This window comes from Tursiops truncatus, chromosome 1 (genome assembly GCF_011762595.2).
Source record: "Tursiops truncatus isolate mTurTru1 chromosome 1, mTurTru1.mat.Y, whole genome shotgun sequence".
In the NCBI taxonomy this organism is placed as follows: domain Eukaryota; kingdom Metazoa; phylum Chordata; class Mammalia; order Artiodactyla; family Delphinidae; genus Tursiops; species Tursiops truncatus.
The window spans coordinates 17877563-17889552 of record NC_047034.1 but is presented as its reverse complement, the minus strand read 5'-3'; the positions used below and the strand labels follow the sequence as shown (position 1 = coordinate 17889552).

Here is an 11990-nt window from a genome sequence, read left to right as displayed (position 1 = left end):
ATTGACCTCACATTGAATAGATGATAAGCTCAAACTTCTTTTTTAAAACAATTTTAATAGACTTTATTTTTCAGAGCAGGTGCAGGTTCACAGCAAAACTGAGCAGAAAGTACAGTTTCCATATATGCCTGCCCCTCCCCCCAAAACACACACCATCAACATCGCCCACTAGAGTGGTACATCTGTCACAACTGATGAAGTTACATAAACTCAAGCTTCTTTGATTACCAGTCAAGGCTCTCCACAGCTGGGCTTCCACCATAGCCTCCAAACTTTCATTTTGTAGGAAAGATGCAGACACTTTGGATGGTTTCTCGGTTCAGTTTCAGAGACAGCGGCGCCATCTACCGGACAATTTTTATTCTAACTAAAACTGAGCATCAGTATTCTAGCCTCCTAAGGCAGTGGCTCCCAAGCCCAAATATTGATCAGAATCACACCGAGAGTTATAATACAGATTCCTGATCCCCACCCCAGGTCCACCTAGGAACCAAATCAATGATTACTGGTAGAATCTATGAAAAAGCAAGGCCCCTTGATTTCCAGTCTTGGGTTCTTCCTAAAGCTGCTTTGGAGCAGTTCTTCAGGCTATTCCTGGATGTTCAAAGCCTCCATCTGGAGCCTCCTGCCCCTCCCCATGTTGTACATTGTGGTAGTTTCCCCCCCTTCCCTTCCTCCTGTTTAGCAAAATGCCGTTCTCTTTATCTCATTCCCTCTCAGAAATCTATACAATTGGAAAGTAATATGTTAAAATAAGCATGCAAAATTTAGTTTTGGCTGCACTGGGTCTTCATTGCTGCGCGCGGGCTTTCTCTGGTTGCGGCGAGCGGGGGCTACTCTTCATTGCGGTGCGCAGGCTTCTCACTGCGGTGGCTTCTCTTGTTGCAGAGCACGGGCTCCAGGCGCGCAGGCTTCAGTAGTTGTGGTGCGTGGGCTCAGTAGTTGTGGCTCGCGGACTCTAGAGCACAGGCTCAGTAGTTGTGGCGCACGGGCTTTGTTGCTCCGCGGCATGTGGGATCTTCCCGGACCAGGGCTCCAACCCGTGTCCCCTGCATTGGCAAGTGGATTCTTAACCACTGTGCCACCAGGGAAGCCCCTGCAAATTTTTAAAAAGTCCATTTAAAAAGTTTCCAATTAAATTTATTAAATTATAAAATTGGAAATACATGATCATGTTAAAAGAATCAACCAATACAGAAGTGTATTATTCTTTCTTTTTTGCCTCCCTTATGCTGGACCAAAATTTTCCATTCCCACAGCTACTGTTAACAGTAGGAATGAATCCTTTTAAGATGTTTTGTCTATGTTGAACACCATATATTCCCTTTCAAGAACACCTTTATAGAGATTTAATTGGCATAAAATCAATGGCACATATTTAAAACATACGATTTGATAGGTTTTGACAAATCCCACACCTGTGAAACCATCACTACACCATAGAACGTTATCTATCACCCCCTGAAGTTTAAAAGCAGGGACACAGACTTGGGACCTTGAGTTCTACAAGTATGAAAAACATTTGACATGTTTCAGTGCTTTTAAGGACAGCACATTCAGAATATGCCCACATCCAAATCCTATTTCTAACAGTCTCTGAGTTGAGTGCGTATTTTCTATGTGCGTTCTTCCTTTCATAAGGTGTAATGTGAGAAAAATCGCTTTTAAACACCCTGCCCTCTGGTGGACAGTTTGGGGCTTACATGTTTTCGCGACACCCCAAGCATATGAGACGTGGGCATTTTTTCATCACGGCAGAGGTGCCTGTCGGGGCTGGCTTTTGGTTCATTTATTGCGAGACCCCATTTCAGGGAAGAATAGGTAAAAGTCAGTGTAAGAGTCATGGAAGTATCATGAATAGTAACTATAGTAATTATTGTTTCATTTTGAAAGTCTCTGAAATCATGATTTTAGAATGCAAAAAGAACTTCTACCATTAGAAGATAATGGTAGAGCAGAGGCAATGGGAGTAAAGCCGTTATGTCTATGCATCACTTAAAACGTTTTTAAAGAACTCTCACTTTATCTTATTTGACGCTCAAAATAGCCCTGTAGTACAGGTGATACCAACTCTCTTTTAAAGGAAACGAGATTGAGGCACAGGGAGGTTCAATTATGTGCTTAACGTTTTAAAATCAGGACTTGTGAGTCCTAGTCCCATGAACTTTCCCTTACATTATATTTATCTTCTCCAAACTCTCATCTACTGATGAGAAAACTGAATCCCAGTGAGGCTCAGCAATGTCTGTGCAACGCGTGGGAAGCGGCTAGGACGAGCATTCGGCCAGGACTCTTCTCCTGACTCACAATCCAGCATTCACGTCACAGCTACATCCTCACTTTGCTCAAACCCCAGCAGTGACAACATCAGTGCATAATAGGTAGCTGATGAGACTGTCGTTGGAATTACTGCTCTGAATTGTGAAGGCAGGTGTGTGAAGCGTGAAAAATCTTCTTGGATGACTCCGATACAGACCACCAGCAAGATCCGTCCAGGGCGGGGCCTGACCCTGAGGGGGAGGAAGGAGGTAGAGCGGGGGTGAGGGAGTGCGGGAGGGCGGTGAGGGACCACCGCAAACCTCAGGCGAACTCCGCAGATATTCCCAGGATGGGCTCTGACCCACATTCTCGGCCCCTCAGGGAGCCACCCCAGCAAGGCTGTTTCACACCTGCCATCTGACCTGGGGACCCACCCTCTCTCCTCACTGCAGGAAATGGGGGGCCGCTGAGGGAGCTGTGGCTTTTATAACCACCCCTGGCCAGGACTGAGACGTGTTTCCTGAGCAGCTCTTAGAGTTTGAGCTCTGGTGCTAAACACACTGGTGGGGCGAGAACGTCTTAGTTCCTGGTCTCAATTCCTACTTTGGGGAGTTTTAATGAAGATTTGATCATTCTCCATGGGCTGAATCTTGACACAAGAGTTTCCTGGAAATATAAAAATGTCACCTGGGCTTGCTTGCACTTAGGTAACCCCTGCTGGAGCAACTTAGTTTGAAAGAAACCCGGAGACCCTTCTAGTCCAACTATTTCAAACCATTTAATTATCAAACTTGCACAGACTATAATGATTCTTTTGCAGTTGATTCAGTTTTCTAGGGCCACAATTCCTGGAGCATGTATTGCTTTATAAAAACTTCTTAAAAGTAAATGCTCACTCTAGATGCAAAATTTAGCACTACATGTATTTTCCTTGAATTCTGCCATTGACAGGAAATACTGGAACTTTAAATTGTTGGGTCATCAATTGGAGTTTTCAAATTACATTGTGTAATTTTCTCTGCATTTTTTATCTAAGAGGAAATATTTTTTTTTTTTGCTGTATAAATATTGGTTCCAAATATCAGAATCTGAATTGTAGATGACTGAGTTAGGTTTACATCCCATTCTACTCTACCTTCAAGATGGAAGCTTGAAGGATGGCAAGGACACAGTGGAGGAAAGTACGGCTATAAGGTGAAGATTAATCCAAGATGTAAAGCAGGCTGAGAGAGGCTTGGGCAAGCAAGACAAAATTGTTAGAAGGTAAAATTTTTTCCTCCCATGTGTAGTATCTGCTCTTAGGGCACCAAAGGGCCTTAGGTGGAAGGAGCTGGGAGATTATAAACCTAGCAAAATTGCCGGTGTTAATTGACTTAGGAAAAAATGGGCTTTTCAGATGGACGCTCTTGACCTCTTTGGAGGCCATAGTCCAGGGGGGCCAGCCAGATGTCAGAAAGATTAACAGAGACAAGGTTGAAATCCAAGGAATACTGAAAAGTGGTTAAATCTTCACGAAAATTTCTATAAAAGGTACGAAGGAATGATTACGTTATTTGACAGCAAAACACCCTAAATTTCTCATCAGTGGTTTATCTGCCACAAACCTTAATCTCAAGGCAGTTTCTAGGGTGATCAGAGAATTTATTGTCCACACTGGGACATTTTTGAGAGGGAAAGGGGTGCTATTAATAATTACACTTGAGCAACAGGCTTATACTTAGCCCATCCTCAGCAAACCAGGACATACGGTCTTTCAATGCCTATCCCCCTGCTCTGTCCTCTATTTCTTTCAAATTCTGGCATCCTCTGGTTCATCTACATTCACTTTCTCTCCCAACTAACTGGTCTGTAGGATTTATTTTGTTTTCCAAGAGGAGCCAGAATGGAAATCACTGCTTTGCCCATGGCTGGGATCAGTACAACAAAAACCTGACAACTGCTCACATCTCGTCTCTTACCACCATCAATCTTTCTCATTTATGTGTTAAAAGGAAGCCTCTTGGTCTAGAAGCAGTAACACTCCAGGAATGTGAGCACATCAAGCACCCAGATCTATTTTTCTAAAAACCATTCTCCAGTAAAAGGAATCAGGCTCCTTGGAGAAATGGTTAATTCTAGGTATAGAGCAGGGAAAATAAAGGATTAGCTGGGAGGGTCTTGTAGTGGCAGGAAATAAGGAAGTGCTCAAAGAGAAAAGCATGGAGGCATGTCAGAGGGACACAGGCACCAGCCTAAAAGAGCTCCAGATGGCTAAAGCTGGAACAATTTGAACAGTTAAAAAAATATACGTTATATATTGAATTGTAACCTAAAGTATAAAACAAATATACATAAGCTCATACTGATGTAAATAAATAATTGGATAACAAAATAAATAAACGGAGAAGAGACAGATCTTCCTTACAGAAGAATTCCAAATAACATGTGTAGATATTCCACCCTCTAGTAGGTGGAGCTTAATCTTCCTGTACTCTCCCCTCCGAACCCCCAACCATCTATGGGCTTAGTGACTCATTTCCAATGAATAGAGTCTAGAAAGGGAAGAGTGATACTTTACAGTGGAGAAAACTGGCAATCACTACATTAACTAAAATGACCAAGGTTAACACCCGTGGTGATATCATGTTCCCGTCATATGCCCCCTGTGATGACGTGATGACAAAGGGACTCCATCTCTCTGGTATTCTTCCCCAAACTCCATAACTCATGTCTAACCATGATTAAAACTTTCTGTAATTCCATATTGAAGTCTAGTCTAAAAATTGTCTGACCTGTACTCCTCAAAATTGTTGAGGTCACGAAAAACAAGCAAAGACTGAGAAATGGACTCAGAATGGACTCAGATGACAGGACAACGAAATGCAATATGGGAGCCTGAATCGGATCCTGGAACAGAGAGAAAGGACATTAGTGGAAAAACTGGTAAACTCTAATAAAGTCTGGAGTTCATTTAATAGTAGTGGATAACTATTGGTTTCCTAGTTTTTTTTTTTTTTTTGCGGTACGCAAGCCTCTCACTGTTGTGGCCTCTCCCGTTGCGGAGCACAGGCTCCGGACGCGCAGGCTCAGCGGCCATGGCTCACGGGCCCAGCCGCTCCGCGGCATGTGGGATCTTCCTGGACCGGGGCATGAACCCGCATCCCCTGAATCGGCAGGCGGACTCTCAACCACTGCGCCACCAGGGAAACCCTGGTTTCCTAGTTCTGACAAATGTACCAAGGTAATGTAAAATGATCACCATGGGGGGGAAATAGGTTGAGGAATATATGTGAGCTCTCTGGACTATCTTTGCAACTTTTCTGTACATATAACATTGTTCCAAAATTTGAAGTTTTTTTTTTTTTTTTAAAGAACACAGAAGATAGCTTGAAAAGTCTCCCCCTACCCAAGTCTGGGCAAATTTGAGCCTGTAAATTTGATTATAAACAACAAATTCAATTAAGATTTATGAGTTTGTACTCATCTGAATCAATAAATCAATCGGAGAGATGGCAAAGCTCTTCCTTACTTTATATTGCCAACTAATAAATATAGGAGCAATGATGAAGTTAGAGAATCAGCAATGGATCCTAACACTAGCGATTGAAAGTTTGACGAGGAACGGTGTGTCTACCCAGTCTCAAAATATTTGCCTAAAAAGGAAGTACAAAGGGAAAAGCAGTACTTTTATGGTAAAGAAATCTGGCAGACATTCAGAAAGGATCAATGTTAATAGCACCCAAACTAGACAAACCAATATCATGTGCTTCTGGAAGTGATGCTCTGAGGGCACCTCATCGCTTTCTGTGGTTTTCCTGCCACCAAAGTACAATCAAGTCTTGGAGAAATGTCAGACAAATCCTAATTAGGAGGCCTTCTCCAAACAAACTGGCTTGTATTTTTCATAAATAGCATGGTCATGAAACATAAAAAAGGCTAAGGAACTGTTTCAGATTAAAAGGACAAAAGAGGCCTGACCACTAAATGCAACATGTGATAAAAGATTGGTTCCTGCACTGGGAAGAAACAAATAGCTCTTAAAGGACATTAGCGGGGCAGTCGATGCACCGTGAATACAGACTGTGGACTGGATAGTAGTAGTGTGTCAACTTAATTGTGTTGATTTTGATAATTGCATTGCAGTTATGCAATTAACGTAGGGCCATGACGTTCTTACAAAACGCGCACCGAAGAATTTAGTTAAAAACAAGATACCCCTTGCTGCTTTGTAGGGAGTAGACTGTAGGGGGCAGCAGATGGCAGCAGGAAGCCATTTGAAGGCTATCTGAGTAATCCCAGCAAGAGACAAAGCTCTGATTGAGGAATGGTTGTGGAAATAGTGAGAGATGACTGCATTTATATTGAAAGTAGAACCGAAGGGATTTGCTCATGGATGGGTTGTTGACAAGAAAGAAAGCGAGCCAAGCCTGAGTGACTGGGAGAATGAGGAGGGTGGTGTCGTTTACCCAGCTGGGGACACTGGGAAAGGAAGAGGCCTGGGGTCGGGGGAGACCAGGAATTAATTATTACACATGGCGTCTTGATTAGCCTTCCTGAAGTGTAGCTCTGATAATTCCATTTCTCTGATTGATAATTCCATCTCTTTAGCGGAAATTTTTCCGCGGAATGACCCAAGCTCTTTAACTTGGCATTCAAAGCCTTTCTCGGCTTGAGCTCATTCAAACTTTACAAAGGTGGTATTTACTTTCTCTTCAATATTCCTTTTGTTTCAGTGTAATTGAACTACTTGTTCTTGATAAGGCCAAACCTCAATATTTTTTTCTCCTCTTGGTGTTTCCTGAAGTAGGATCTGTATACCTTTGCTGGTATGAATGATTGTTGTGGATGGCACATGTAGAAATATTTTTATTTTGATAGTTGTATGTTGATTTTAATGTTTGTTACAAAATGATAGCACTAGCACATGAAACCTGTGATTTCATGCATATTAGTGTTAGCTCAGGTCTTGGTAAAACAGTTGATCAGTTTAAAGTTAATACAGAGAAGAATATTATCTATGATGTGATATAATAATACCGCTAAGAAATGGCCCAAACTATGAAGGTGGTACATGGAACCTGAAATTTGGGAAATACTCTACTCTTAGAGTGTAATTAAAAAATACTTCTTATTATGGTAAAATTTCAAATATACCAAAAGTAGACAGAAGGTATCTATCTTTTAGCATATAAAGCAGATTGCTTAGACCTGCCCTCTGGCTCACCGCAATCTTCTCCAGCTTAGTAAATCAGAGGAACCCATAGGGGTTCAGTATCAAAAGTCCCTGTTTCAAAATGAAGGGCTTTGGTAACCACCAAGGAATTTGAACTTTGTCATTTGATAATGGGATGTCAGTGAAATTATTTGAATAGGGAAATCGTGCTATGAAAGGGGTACATTTTAGTTTAGGAAGGAATTATTTAGGAAGTAATAAGGTACGTAATATCATAAGGTAGAATGGCTGAGATGGTTTTCATAAATCTGGGGTTTATGTAATTTAATAGCACTCACTATTAAGGACCGTATCTTGTAATGCAACCATGGTTCCAATCAGAGCTCAGCAGGAGAAATGTTCACTTCCTCTAATATGGCAGACACATTGGGGAGAACATGGGGTGTAGAGCCAGGCGGCCTCAAGATTGTAAGATCCAGACCCATAATTTGCTGTTGTCCAGTTATGTGGCAAGTGGGTAGGGCTTTTTAATTCTCTGAGCTTTTCTTTCATTTTCTAAGCATGGTGTTTTCTACACAGGTCTAATGAAACGATAAGAGCTGTAATTATGACACCAGAGTAGAAGTGTTCTGCTCTTTTTAGATACACTGCTTTGGTTATTTGGGGGTCTTCTACCATGGCTTACCCTCCACCTCCCCACTGCCCACCCCTCTGCTCCAAGTCAATTTTTTTTTTTTAGTTGTGTGGGTGAGGACCTAGGGATAATTGTGGAGATGTCTTATAATACGTGAAGAAGGAATAAATGACAGCAATTTAAAACTTTGGCCTGCAAGCCCAATCAGCAGGTTATTCTCTGTAGCTGCCTGTGATGCATTTGGAAATAAATAAATCTTGATCAATGGAGGCGCTGATGTTCGTGAAGTTCCTTCCTTCAGCTGGTAGAAATCAGAAAGTATTGAAATGTATAGCAGTGATTTCCCTGGCCTCCTTCTCATAGAGAAGCAGTGGGATCTTGGGAATAGTTACGCCTTTGGAAAGAGAATTTCCTCAATCAGAGGACATAAAAGAGTAACGAGAATAAGCATTTGGTAAATTCAGGAAATCAACTTCAGCTTGAGAATCCCAAAAGGGAGTTTGCTTTGGGGGGTAGGGACCAATTTTCCAGGGCTGACCTTTGTTAAAAGGGAACTTCTGATTTTAAGTTTTAAAGCTCCAAAGGGCTAATTCAAAGAGGAGAAGGGAAAATAATTTCCATGGAGATTCCGGCTAAGACATTTGCATACTGTAAACCAATTGCCTGTTGGCTGATGGGGTTTGAATTTTCCGGCCTGTACACTTTTTAAAATTTCCACCACTGAGTAAAATTATTCCCTAAATCAACTCCTATGAAAGGTGATGAAATAAATGTAAGCCAGGGTGGACTTCCTAGACTAAATCTTTATTATATTTTAAAGGGGGAGATACTATAGTTAGCAAGTAATTTAAAAAAATTTTTTCCACCACATTAAAAATAGCAAAGGAAGGATTTGCCAAGACTGATACTCAGTAAAGCATTCTCCTTCCTGGTTATGTATTGGTGCCTTCCAGAAATTCACCTACAACACTTGGTAGAAATAATCTCAACATACACAAAATTGCTGGGGCAACCAATTAAGAGATGGTCTTAATTTAGTTCTGACCAATCTGTTTTGCAGATTCTAGAATTCATAGAGCTAAATGGAATACAGCTATGCTCACCATTATACCCCCAATGCTCATAGAGCTAAATGAATTGGGACCAAAAAATGGGAATTTGACTTAATATGTTTGGAAAAGCTTATCTTACCAGCACTTTACACTTAAACACGTATGTTCCAATCTGCACTCTCTTCAAGTCCCTTACTCGATTTCCACCCCTCCTCTCTGAGGAGATGCAAATCTCCCTGTAGCACTTGTTGGCCTTTCGCTGACTCCCCTTTAATTTTTTTTTTCTTAATTTAATTATTTATTTATTTTTGGCTGTGTTGGGTCTTCGTTGCTGTGCTCGGGCTTTCTCTAGTCAGAGCTGCTGTTTACATAAATTGAAGCTCTTTAATGTGGCCAAACTTTCCCTCCTACCCAGAATGCTTCTTTAGCCTGTTGCCTTTGCCTTGAACTTGACTCTCCAGGAGATCAAATGACTGGTAGTTCTGGACATAGAACATGATAATAGACTCAGGTCCTGCCTCCTGCCTGAAGCATCCCTCTGTCACCCCTTCCTTTTCACCTGTTACATGTTAACTCCCATTCATCTTTCAAGACAAAACTGTCACTTTCTGCCTGAAGACTTTCCCCGCCTGTATTGCTATTCTCTTTACTCTCATATGACCTTGGAGGTACTACCATGATTACTTTTACTGTGGCATATTAAAAGTATCCATTTATTTCCACTCCCCTCATTCTCCACCTGATAAAATTAGATTGCAAGCTCTTTGAGAGCAGGAACCACACCTTATTCATATATTTTTTATTCTAGTGTTTTAAATATGGAAGGTGCTTACTAATTTTGGATGGATTTTTGAAGTCAAGTCAGATCTTGTCCTCAGGTGACTCAGGGTCTAGGGAGGAGACCGGGAGTAAGGTAACAGTGACAACACAGGGTCACATGTGTACACAGGAGCCTGTTTGAACACAGAGATTGGGCCGCCTACTCAGTGGCACTGACATTTACATGGATACATTGATGTATAGCCTGCTTTTAGGTGTGATTTTTATTATTGCTGCCACTGGCTTACTTGGCTTTTTGGGGGTATATTGATTTATTTTTGTCATTTTTTGTGCTTTCTTCTCTTTAATTTTTTTTTCTTAATTTAATTATTTATTTATTTTTGGCTGCGTTGGGTCTTCGTTGCTGTGCTCGGGCTTTCTCTAGTTGTGGCGAGCAGGGGCTACTCTTCGTTATGGTGTGTGGCCTTCTCACTGCAGTGGCTTCTCTTGTTGTGGAGCACGGGCTCTAGGCACGTGGGCTTCAGTAGTTGTGGCTCATGGACTCAGTAGTTGCGGCGCACGGGCTTAGTTGCTCTGTGGCATGTGGGATCTTCCCGGACCAGGGCTTGAACCCGTGTTCCCTGCATTGGCAGGCGGATTCTTCACCACTGTGTCACCAGGGAAGTCCCTCTTCTCTTTAATTTTCTATGAGGCTGTGGGACAAAAAGCTTCACTTATTGGGCCTGTCTCTTCATTTGTAAAATGAGAGTGAGTTTGTGCTTGATGAATGAAGCTCCTTCAAGACATCATGTTGACAATCTTGTGATTCTCCAAAGGCTGCAAAATGTAGAGGTCCATGGACCCAGGAGTCCTCTGGGAGAGTATATTAAAATGGGACTCTGTGTACATTTAGGCTGATGCCCAGAGTTGATAACTATATCATCGGTGGCAGACCACCTACGTGGAATATGCTAAGGGCCGTGAACATAACTTTGTTACCTTTCGCTTATCTCTTACCTCAAGGCTATCAAAGATGTTGAAGATTGTTCAGAGAGAGATTGGGGGGTAAGAATTCCTCTGGCAACGGTTGTAGCATGTCCTATTCTTCCTCATGGGAGTGGGTAGAGTGTGAGTCCCTGTACCTTAAGCCAAGTGTAGGGGGCACAGAAGGTTGAGTACGTGTTTCCAAGAGCTTGGGAAACATAGAGTCTGGTGTTTGATGCCTTCCTGTATTTTTCAAGAATAATAATGTGTTACCTCTTGCAGTGCATGTGGGTCAGGTGTTCTGGAGCAGCACGCCTGTGCCGTTCTGGCTTGGGTATCTCATGAGGTTGCAGTCAGATGTCAGCCAGGATTGCATTCACCTGATGGTTTGACTGGGGCTGTAGGATCTGATTCTAGTTTGGCTCATTCATGTGACTGACAAGTTGATGCTGGCTCTTAGTGGAAGACCTTGTTCCTCTCCATGTGAAACTTTCTACAGGGCAACTTGAGTGTCCTCTTGCCATGGTGGCTAGATTGCTCAGAGTGAGCAATCCACAATGCCTTTTATGACCTAATCTTGGTGGCCATACATCATCACTTCCACTGTATTCTACTTGTCACACAGGCCATCCCTGATTCACTGTGGAAGGAGAGTACGAAAGGGTGTAAGAACTAGAAAGCAAGTATTGTTGGTTGCCGTCTTGGAGGCTGGCCACCAGAAACTGTTATCAAGTGACCACAGACTATCTACTAAGGACAGCTTTATCAATCATCAGGGGTTGGGTACATTTTTATGATGTGTCTGCTAGGTATGTCCTGTCTCATGCATAACTATGAAGCCAGTGACATCTCTTCAAGGTCTCTGTATGCCTGTGATTTTCTGGGTCCTTTACTATAATAATAACCCTCTAGTTATCTTGATGCCTTCCTGTTTTAAAATACAGTGTATTAATAAAAAATGTGAGTTATAGTTAAGGCCAGCAAATCAGGAGACTCATCATTGAAAAAACAGTTTGTTTCTCATAGTTTCCCAAGAGGAGAGGCATGCTACACCATGCCCTGGGGCACACGAGGAAGCACCAGCGTCAGTCAAGAGGAAGAGGGAGAGCCTGTGGGTAAAAGCGTCCTCCCCTCTCCCCTCAGTGGGTCT

General features: G+C 42.2%; 1 long non-coding RNA gene across 1 annotated transcript; it reads left to right on the top strand.

Moving 5' to 3' along the window:
• Nucleotides 1–2367: 2367 nt before the first annotated feature.
• Nucleotides 2368–5195, top strand: LOC141279002 (uncharacterized). Its single transcript, XR_012332632.1, has 3 exons — nt 2368–2528; nt 3402–3522; nt 5054–5195. It is a non-coding gene; the product is annotated as an uncharacterized lncRNA (long non-coding RNA).
• Nucleotides 5196–11990: the final 6795 nt, after the last annotated feature.